Source organism: Symphalangus syndactylus, chromosome 23 (genome assembly GCF_028878055.3).
Source record: "Symphalangus syndactylus isolate Jambi chromosome 23, NHGRI_mSymSyn1-v2.1_pri, whole genome shotgun sequence".
Lineage (NCBI taxonomy): Eukaryota > Metazoa > Chordata > Mammalia > Primates > Hylobatidae > Symphalangus > Symphalangus syndactylus.
The window spans coordinates 44,166,170-44,176,352 of record NC_072445.2 but is presented as its reverse complement, the minus strand read 5'-3'; the positions used below and the strand labels follow the sequence as shown (position 1 = coordinate 44,176,352).

Here is a 10,183-nt window from a genome sequence, read left to right as displayed (position 1 = left end):
TTACCAGGGGCTGGGGGAAGAGATGGGAGGTAGGAATGGAGATGTTTGTCAAAGGACACAAAATTTCAGTTAAACAGGGGGAATAAGTTCAGATCTACTATACCGTATGGTGACTACAGTTAATAGTAGTGTATTCTATACTTGATAATTACTGAAAGAGTAGATTTAAGTGTTCCCACCACACACACACACTAAGTAATAGATATGTTAATTAGCTCGAGTTAACCATTCCACAATGTATGCATATATCAAAACAGCATGTTGTACATCATAAATATATACGTTTTGTATTTGTCAACTAAAAAAATTGTAAAAACAGGTATTTAATGCTCATCTCAAAATATAAAAGCCTGCGATGCAAAGGGTTTCTGTGGTGTAGTAGTTACCACGCTGGCCTAACACATGAAAGGTCCTCTATTTGAAACCCAGCGGAAACAACAGGTTTCTCAGGTCTCCCAGAATCCGACCTGGAGTGGCCGCTTCTTCCCGGGAGTCCAGAGCTGCAAGGAACAAGTGATAATCCCGCCTCTTTTAAAAAAAAGATCGTCATCCTGGGATAACTGTGCCAAATTAGCAGGCCGCTCTGGGCGGGCGCTCCCCAGCTGGGACGTGCTCCCTTCTCTCCCTGAAAATCTGGAACGTGAAATCTTACAGCACCAGACTTTTCCAGTGCCCACTTTCTCCTGGTTACGTTTTTCCCGTCTCCCTCGCAGAGGAATAGCCATCATGCTCTTGCCCCTGGCCATTTGTGAGTAGACTCGCTTTAAGTCGAGTCCTGGTTCCCCATTAATAATCGAGACATTTCCTTTGTTCTGAGCCTCCAGAATTGGTGGGTAATCGCGGCACATCTACTCCTGAATAAAGGAAAGGGCAGAAAGTTTTGCGGTAGGTGACGAATGAGCTCAAGTGGTAGAGTACTCGCTTAGCATGTGAGAGGTAGTGGGATCGATGTTGTCACTTGGGGCCCCATGTCCATACAGTACTACATGGAGAATGGCTTCATTAGTCACCTGTCGAAGAAAACGAGGAAGCACCAGCCATCCTGAATGCCTCACTGGTAAAAGACCTATGGGCATAAAGAAACAGTGCTAATAATAGCCCCTAAACGTTCAGTGCACAGTACCCGTTTTCTAAGTTGTTTTCTCTTTATTCAGAGGAAAGAAGAGATCCCAAGAGGGTGGGACATACCCAATTGTTCCTTTTCTCTCCTTTCTGCAGCTTGACTCAAAATGCAGCACAGCTCTGGAAAGTGTAGGGCAGAGCAGGATAAGTAAAACCCCAGCTTGCTTTCTGGTCAGGGCACTGTAAAGTGGAGTTCCAAGTAACCGGAAAGTCCTGCTGATAGTGTGGAAAGCAAACCCACAAGTGGTTTGTCAACTCACCGAGTGCACCCCTGAGTTGCGAATATGTAGCTCTAAGGAGCAAAACCAAATACGGAAAGCTTATTTTTTCCCAGTTTAAAAACTTGTTTTGTGATTCTACTTTAGATATCTTGAATAGGCAAATTCATGCAGACAGAAAGAATAGAAGTTGTTGGGGAGAGGGAAATGTGGAGTTATTGTTTAATGGGTACAGAGTTGCTGTTTGAGATGATGAGAAACTTCTGGAAATGGGTAGTGATGATAGTTGTTCACACTGTAAATGTACTTAATGCCACTAAATTGAACACTTAGAATTTTGAATGTAAAATGGGTTATGTATATTTTACTGCAATAAGAAAACACAAACTCTTGTTCTTTCTTTAATTTAGCACATAGTCTCATCATCTGTTTTTCTCCACACCAGCTCATCTCATCCTTCTATTCATTTGACAAATACTTAGAAATGTCTAGATTTATTGTTCCATTCATCAGACATTAATTCAGGATCTCTTCTGTGCCACACAGTTTCAAGACTTCTCCCTCAAATGTGTACACCAAGGTCTTGACAAACACCATGGATCTTTCCTGCACAACCTCTCCAGAATCTTTTTCTTACCTTTCACTCATGTATCTCTTGCCCATTCTGCCACATTTATGGAGGATGTAGTCTGCACCACAAAGTATAATGGGCACTGGAGCTACGGAAAGACTCATGCTGTTCACTTCAGAAGCTGACGGAATAAATGTGAATAAACCTCAATTCTTTAATCTATTTATAAATTCTTTCCATTTCTCTTCAATTACAGTCCTCCTATTCCCAAGCTCTTTGACATCCAACACTAAACACCTTTTTCTTAAATGTTAATTTGATTATGTAAGCTGTCTGGAATTTTTCCAAGGGTTCTTAAGTCTCAATGTTTTCCCAATCATTATCTCCATGTGCACAGGCATTTCAATTACTACTTCCTTTCATTTTATAAACAGGCACACACACAAGCAGTCACACGTGCACTTGTGCACTATGCATCCCAAGTGAGCAGGCATGTTTCCTCACACAGGAATTCCTACATCTATGCATGTTCCTTCAAACTTACATTCATTCTTCCTCATCTGCATCCTTCAAGGTTCGTATTTATCCCTTTACTACAAGCTGATCTTTTAATCCCCATGGTTCTTGTCTGTAATACTTTTGTGATTTTTGCTGTTTTCTTATATGATGTGAATATGTGAGTTCTATATGATGTAACTTAAAAAGACTTGAATATATGTATGTGTATATATATAAATCTAACATAAATATATTTTATATATCTTATAAATCTAAGATATATACATATCTTAAATATCTTAGATACATTTATCTTAGATTTAGGAAGTCTGAGGGTTTCCATAGTGTAGAAGTTATCTCACTCACTTGCCTAACACGAGATGAGGCCCTCAGATAGAAAGACAGATGTTACATAATTATAAAGCATCTATTTACCGAGGGGATGCAACTGTCCTAAATATGTCTGTTTCTGGCCACAGAACTTCAAAACTTGTGAACAAAATGGATAAACCAGAAAGAAAATAGACAAATCCAATTACAGTTGCAGACATTAACACTCCTCTCTCAGTAATTGATAGATTCAGGAGAAAACAAATCAGCAAACATATTAGAGAATAGAACAACATCATCCACCAATGGATCTAATAGACTTTATAAAGCAAAATCACAACTTATGTAGAAAGATGAGCCAAAAAAATCAAAGAAAAGCAAGATCATATTTTAACTAGGAAATCATGAATGGTCCGAGTGCAGAAAAGTGACATTATTGAAACTGACATTTCTGAAACAGTTACTTAAATAGCAGGAAGACTGATAACAGCGAATCTGTAAGTGAATCTTTCCTTGTCCACATTTATCCTACCTTTTCTTGAGGTCTGGGCTGGCCAAATTTGTCCTGAAATTCCTGGGCCTATTACAGTGTCTGGCACAGAGCATCTCTCCAGCAAATATGTACTGAATGAGTAGAGAGGACTGACGGATTCAAAACAGACCTGCAAGAATAATGTTCAGTATTTGGCAAATCACTGAATGTGGTGTTTGAAGGAGGACAATGAGTTAAAGTTGACTTGGAAATCTAGGCCCAGGAGGAGGTTGAGAATTAGATATTTGGTATATGAATGAATGGACTACTGTGGAGAAAAACAGGCAGAGAGATAACGAGCAGGAGCAGAGAAAAGACTCACCTTTTGGAATCTAAAATAAATCTGCTTCTCAGTTCAGGCTTTGCTACCTAGCATCTCTGGCATCTTAGAAACAATAATTATATGAGCCTCCATTACATCTAGAAAGTGCACATTAGGATACATCGTTTTGTTAGCAAAATTCAATTGGACTATGTAAACGCAAGAAATCTCATAGTATACTTAATAGCACACAAGAAAAAACAGGGGTAAAAACCAAAGAGGGTACCATTATAAGTATTTTGTGTTTTTTTGCAGCGTCAATGTCTTCAGTCATGTAGGTGCAAGTGGAGATATGAAGGAAGACAGTAGTATGATCAAGAGACAGGTTTGATGACTATTTCTTCATTCATTTATCCAGGTGGTCAGTGAACTATCATGAACTGAGAACCTCCTGTCTCTTTTCAACAGAGGAGACCATGGAAAGTGTCAGAGTGACTAAGGTTTCTGCGGGAAGGAAAAGGGAAAAAGAGCAGCAAAAGGCAGGTACAATTGATCCTGGTAACGCAGAACCCAGACGGTCCTATGAAATACTGGAAAGGCGTAGACTCCTCTGGTCGTGGGTATGAAATCTTCCTAGTGCAGCATTGATTGTTACAGTAATTTTCAAGTAGGATTGATTGTGGTTTTTGAAAGCTGAAACCGTAAAGCGGTGGGAAATACACTTCGACAAAGTGGATGTTGCCCAGGCTTCACCGTAAGCCCTCTTAGCGCAGCTGGCAGCGCGTCAGTCTCATAATCTGAAGGTCCTGAGTTCAAGCCTCAGAGAGGGCATCGCTTTTTGCCATAGAAGTTGGATACACTAAATATCGGAACGCAAATGTTATAGCACATAAGGATTTCAAGACTGACCCAATATTTGTAAAAAATGGAAACATAATTTAAGTTTTCTTGTTTTTTCGACTTTCCAGTGGTTTCAGTAAAATGAGTGGTGAAAACTGAAGAGTAGATTACACCAGAAACTACAAGCTATGTCATATAATTGGTCTTTCTAGCTGACACAGGAAGCAGGGGAAATTTCTCTTCCAACTTCCCGTTCTCAGGGTCACCTAACACTAATTATTGGGTGGATGGGTGAAGTCATTTATTCTTTTAATCATCCAACAAATATTTCTTGAACACATATCTTGTTAAGAGACTGTTTGGGGTCAAGAGTGAATACAACGCAAACATTCCTACCTCTGTGAAACTACATCCTAGTCGGGAGGAGTGGGGAGAAAGTGTATAGAGCACAAATATTCCTACCATTGCGAAACTACATCCTACTTGGGAGGAGTGGGGAAAAACAGACAGGAAACAATCAAAAATATGTAAGAAGTGATTTGACGATGTCTACTGTGAGGGAATCGCTAGGCAGTAAAGGGTTTGGGAATGTGCAGGTGGCACATTCAGTTTTCAGGAGGACAATCAGGGACTCTGTCACCTTGACAACTTTAGCGTGGCCTTCTAGGCTTCTTGCCAGAACACTTGTGCCCATGTTTTTCTAACACTGTCATAAGAGTACTTTTACCTATTAAGGCAACTGGGGGTTAGGAGAGCTTTTTGCACAGAAGGCTAGTTGGCTTCGTTGGAAAACTGATGATACATGAGGACTGGGGTTGTCAATCCCTCACATGTTTCTTCATATGAAAAATGAGGACTGTGGGATTCCCTGGCTGGTTCTCAGCACCTAAAGATGGATCTGGGCAATAGGAACTGCTCAGTATTAGCTACTGCTTTGGTTGCCTTCTCCCTGTGGAAAGCTGGCCTCTCACACTGAATTTGTATCACAGGCACTCATGAGGGTCTTGACTGTATCAATATCTGATGAGAGACTTTAGTGCAGTTCTGTTGTCATGGCTCATTTGCTCATTTGGTAGCTAGCATCCAGCTTCTTGTGAACATTAAAATAAAATAATATAAAATTGATTATGGAGGAATAGAATACAGATACATAGTAAGGTATTATTTTCCAGACAAAATGGATTTGGATAAAAGAATCTAATTAAGAATTTGTGCATGGTTCTTTTAAAATTCCTTTGAATTTTTTTTTTTTTTTTTTGCCTGTCTTTCAAGTCTCCAATTTTTGTCACCCTTCTCCCATCAGGTCAGAGAGATAGCCAATGGTCAGAAGGAATCTTCCAGCAACTACCATAGGGCTTTCTCCTGCCTGCAGATGCCTTTTTTTATTCAGCCTTTATGGGAAGTAGCAGCACCATCCGTTCTCAAAGAGCAAGCTCTGGAGTAGGTGAGCTAACCCCAGTTACCCCAGTGGATTTCCAGATTGAGGTTAGAACCCAGCAGCGTTCTCTTCGTGGAATGAATAGGCTTCCCTCTAAGGTTTCACATAGATAGTGGGTGAGGAAAGAGCCCTAAATGGCCTCAAATTTGAATGCTCTTTGAGTAAAGCAAGAAGCCCTGCTATGGAAGAGCATCATTTGAACATACATCAGTGTCTCAGTACAAACAGATTGCTCAGGAGGTCAAGACGGTTAAGCAGAGGGCCTGACCAGAATATCCGTGGTGAAGAGAAACAATGTTACTGGGAGAAGGGTAACCATAATTGGGGACTTAGAATAAAGGCTAAAAATGATTCAAAGAGAATGCAAAAAGAATCAGGCCCAAATCTTTACTATATTCTGTTGTGCAAATCTCACCTTACTATGTGTTTATATTCTATTCCTCCACAATCTTTATTTTATTTTTATGTTCACAGAGACTTGTTGGTGCCAACTGAATGAGCACAACAGCCAGTGACAACAGAACTGCACTAAAATAGTCCCTCATCAGCTCTTGAGAGCAGATTCCTTAAAGGTGAACAATATTCCACATACAAGGACTTTTCAGCACCATGCATTAGAAATGGAACTGAATGTTTATTATTCTTTATATATGTTGGTTGATATGACTTTTCAGCTTCCCTCAGTAACATTATTCAAATTTTGTAGATGACAGTAAAGCTCAGAGGAGTTAAACCATTTTCCTCAAATCATGTAGCTTTAACAGGAAAACCAGATATGAAAAGCAGATTTCTTTCTAAATTAAAAAACAAGAACAAAAAAACTTGAGCTCTTGCTTTACCCTAGCACATAGTCTCGCCATCTGTTTTCTCCACACCAGGTCATTTGTGTAACATTCATTCACATAACAAATACAAATAAATGAATGGAGTCATTCATCAGCTATTAATTCAGAATCTCTTTTGTGTCTACCACACTAGGCTCAAGACTTCCCAATGTCTTTGTCTCCTCCCCCTCAAATCTCTCCACCCAATGTCTTGACAAATACTGTAGATCCTTCCTGCACAACATCCCCAGAATCTTTTTCTTCCTTTTCATTCACCTCTGTCATCATCCATGCTATGGTGTTTATGGAGGATGCATTCTGTGGCATGAATTGTGATGGGCACTGGGGCTGCAGAAAGACTCCTGCTGTCCACCTCAGGAGCTGGCACGATAAATGTGGATAAACCTCAATCCTTTAATATCTTTATGACTTCTTTCCCTTTCTCCCCAGTTCCTGTTTTCTCTTGTCCAAGCTCTGACATTCAAAACTAAACACCTTTCTCTAACATGTTGCTTTAATTATTTAAGCATTCTGCCTGGGATTTTTTCAATTACTCTTGGGAGTTTTCATAAAACTCTCCCAACATATCTCCAAGTCGCCAGGATTTTCAATCACTGCTTCCCTCCATGTGTATTTCACACACACACACACACACACACACACACACACACAAACACACTGTACTTAAATTGAAAAGGTTTATTTCTTCACACAGGAATTCCTACAAACAGCCCGGTTTTCTCCACCATACTTCCACTCCTTCTCTGCATAGCTCAATTTTAATTCTTACACTCTGATATTTTACATATTCTTACACTCTGATATGATCTTGTCTCTTACTCTTTATGGCTCTGCTCTGTAATTTTGTTGTTGTTGTTCTGAGATATAGTTGGACATGTAACTTGTACATGACACACCTTAGCAAGGAGGCAACCCATATCTCAGATGTAAGTGAAAGAAGCACTCTCCAGGGGTTTCCTAGGGAAGTGGTCAGCACGCTGGCCTCATTGGTGAAATGGCCTAGATATGAAAACAGCAGGAGCTGTTTGCCTTCCTGAAATCTGGACCATCTCACAACTCCCAGACAGTCTCAGCTACAAGGAAAAAGTGATAATTCCATCCCACTTTTATAAACATACACACACAACACACACATACACACACACACACACACGCATAAAATCATTTAATCATTTTTAATCATTTAATCATTTTTTAAAAATGTGTGACAATTTAGCTGGGCAGGTCTAAGCAGGGCCTCCTTTGCTGGGATGTGCCTTTTTCTGTCCCGGAAAACCCTAAACTTCACATTTTGGCAGCACGAGTTTTCCCTTTGTGACTTTCTCTTTGTTCCCTTTCTCCTCCTTCTTTGCAGAGAATGAGTAGCCATTGCGCCTGGCCCTGGGCCATCAATGAGAAGATCTGCTCTTAGTAGAGCCCTGCTTTCCTGCTGAAGGCCCTGAAATCCGCTGTGTTCCGGGACACCTACTAAGGATCAATAAAGCTCCCCTGATGTGGGGAATTAGCTCAAGTGGTAGAGCGCTTGCTTAGCATGCAAGAGGTAGTGGGATCGATGCCCACATTCTCCAAGCTTTATTATTTGGACCTTGGGTCTCCAAACACTCAAGTATCCAAACCCAAGTTAGTGTCTGAGAGCAGGATGCTGCTTTGGTTCAAGACATAGGAGCAGCAACAATACAGGGCTGGCCATGGCTCCCTCCTGGCATTTAGTATAGTGTAGATCTACTGTGTAACTCATTTGCTGTTTCTTCAAGGAGCTGTGAAACCAAGGGACATATAAAACTGCTCTTTTCTCCCTGTTTCTGCCTGCAGCTTGGTCCTAAACGTCAGACAATTGTGAAAAGTGCAGGGCAGAGCCACCTGGGTAAATATAGCCTCGGCTTTCTGCTCAGGGGACTGAAACCAGGATGTGTCAGGCAACTAGAATGTGCCTGGACAGACACTGTAGAAAGCAAATCCATAAAGTTGCTCATGAGCTTGTGGACACACCTGCCAGCTGTGAATAAGTGGCTCTAATCCCAAACGACTTACCTACAAAGAGCCTGAGAGCTGAACTGCACAATGGCCCACTTTCCAGTCCTCACTGAAGTCGCACGCACTCCGGAAATAACTGAACAGTAGTGTAAAGGCTTTGCAAATAGAGTTATCTTTGAAACAACAACACATGGAAGGCTGATTGGTACTTGGAACTTGAATACAAGGCAATTTTGTGCCTGCAAAAACAAAAATAGCAACATTATTCTTAAGATTTCAACAAAACACAGTGTCTCATCACATAATCCAAAGAAGTCCAGGTTACAAGCCCCAAAATATTCAGCATTATGAAAAAAACAGGTAGATCTTAATTCACATGGCAAAGAGACTCCTCGAATAACAATACTGAGAGGACACAGATGTCAAAATCATCTGACGCATACAGTAGAGCAGTTACGATAACAATGCTCCGAGAATTAGGGGATAACATTCGTGAAGTGAATGGAAAGTTGGAAAGTCTCAGCAAATATCTGGAAAATATAAACACCAATATTAAGCTTAAGAATTAAAAAAAACGTATTAACCAAAACTCTTAGGGGAAATGAAAAGCTTAACTGGATGATCTCAATAATAGAATGCAGATGACTAAGAAAAAGTCAACGAACTTGAAAACAGAACAAGAATACCTACATAATCTGAACTATAGAGAGAAAGGAGTATTTCTGTAAATGAACAGAGGCTCAGGGACAAATAAAAAATAGCAAATCTAACATCCACATTATCGTAATCTGAAAAGAAGAGGACAAAGAGGTCTTTGTGGGATAAAACTTTGAAGAATTAATGGCTGAAAATGTATCAAATTTGTCAAAAGATATAAACCAGGTTTTTAAAGTTCAGCAAAGGTCAAGCAGGATAAACCCAAAGAAACCCATTTCAAGACATATCATAATCAAACTGCTGAAAACGAGGAAAGTACAAAACAATCTTGAAAGCAGTCAAAGGAAAATGAAAAAGAAACTACCATATGAATGAGTGTAGATTTCTCATCAGGAACCACAGTGGCCAGAAAAAAATGTCATAATATTCAGTAAGTAACAAAAGAAAAAGACCTATCAACCCAGAATGCTATGTGCAGCAAAAGTATCTTTCAGACATAAAGGCAAATAAATGCATTCTCATTGGAAGGTAAGTCAATACATTCTCCTTCTTAGCAAGAATGCTGGAAAAGAACTAGCAAAGATTTGAGATTAAGAAAAGTGATCCCAGAAGGAAACTTAGAACGTCATCAATGAAGGAACAATGGCAGAAATAGAAAATGTCTGGGTAGACATAACAGACTATTATTCTTCTCTTGAGTTCCTTAAGGTATGTTTGATGATTGAAAACCGAAACTGTAACTTTATCAGAAGCAGTTGTCATTGTATCTAGATGTACTACATAGATAAGATAAAAGGGTAAGTGTAATGGGCCTAACTCTTGATGAGGTTCCTATATTCAACTTGAATGGTAAAATATTGATTCTAAGTATACTGTGAAAAGTTATATATGTATAT

At 39.7% G+C, this 10,183-nt stretch overlaps 1 long non-coding RNA gene and 2 other non-coding genes across 5 annotated transcripts in view; 2 read left to right on the top strand and 1 right to left on the bottom strand.

The window, feature by feature from the left end:
* Positions 1-334: 334 nt before the first annotated feature.
* The window catches only part of LOC134735726 (uncharacterized), a 24,548-nt gene continuing 14,699 nt past the window's right edge, over positions 335-10,183 (bottom strand). For all 3 annotated transcript variants that reach the window (XR_010119149.1, XR_010119148.1, XR_010119147.1), the window contains exons 5-8: positions 8,688-8,869; positions 3,272-3,401; positions 1,189-1,412; positions 335-1,066 (exon numbers count right to left, since the gene is read on the bottom strand). This is a non-coding gene — a long non-coding RNA (uncharacterized lncRNA). The remainder of the gene's footprint in view (positions 1,067-1,188; positions 1,413-3,271; positions 3,402-8,687; positions 8,870-10,183) is intronic.
* TRNAM-CAU (transfer RNA methionine (anticodon CAU)) lies at positions 4,292-4,364 on the top strand. Its single transcript has one exon. It is a non-coding gene; the product is annotated as a tRNA-Met (tRNA).
* TRNAA-AGC (transfer RNA alanine (anticodon AGC)) lies at positions 8,152-8,224 on the top strand. Its single transcript has one exon. It is a non-coding gene; the product is annotated as a tRNA-Ala (tRNA).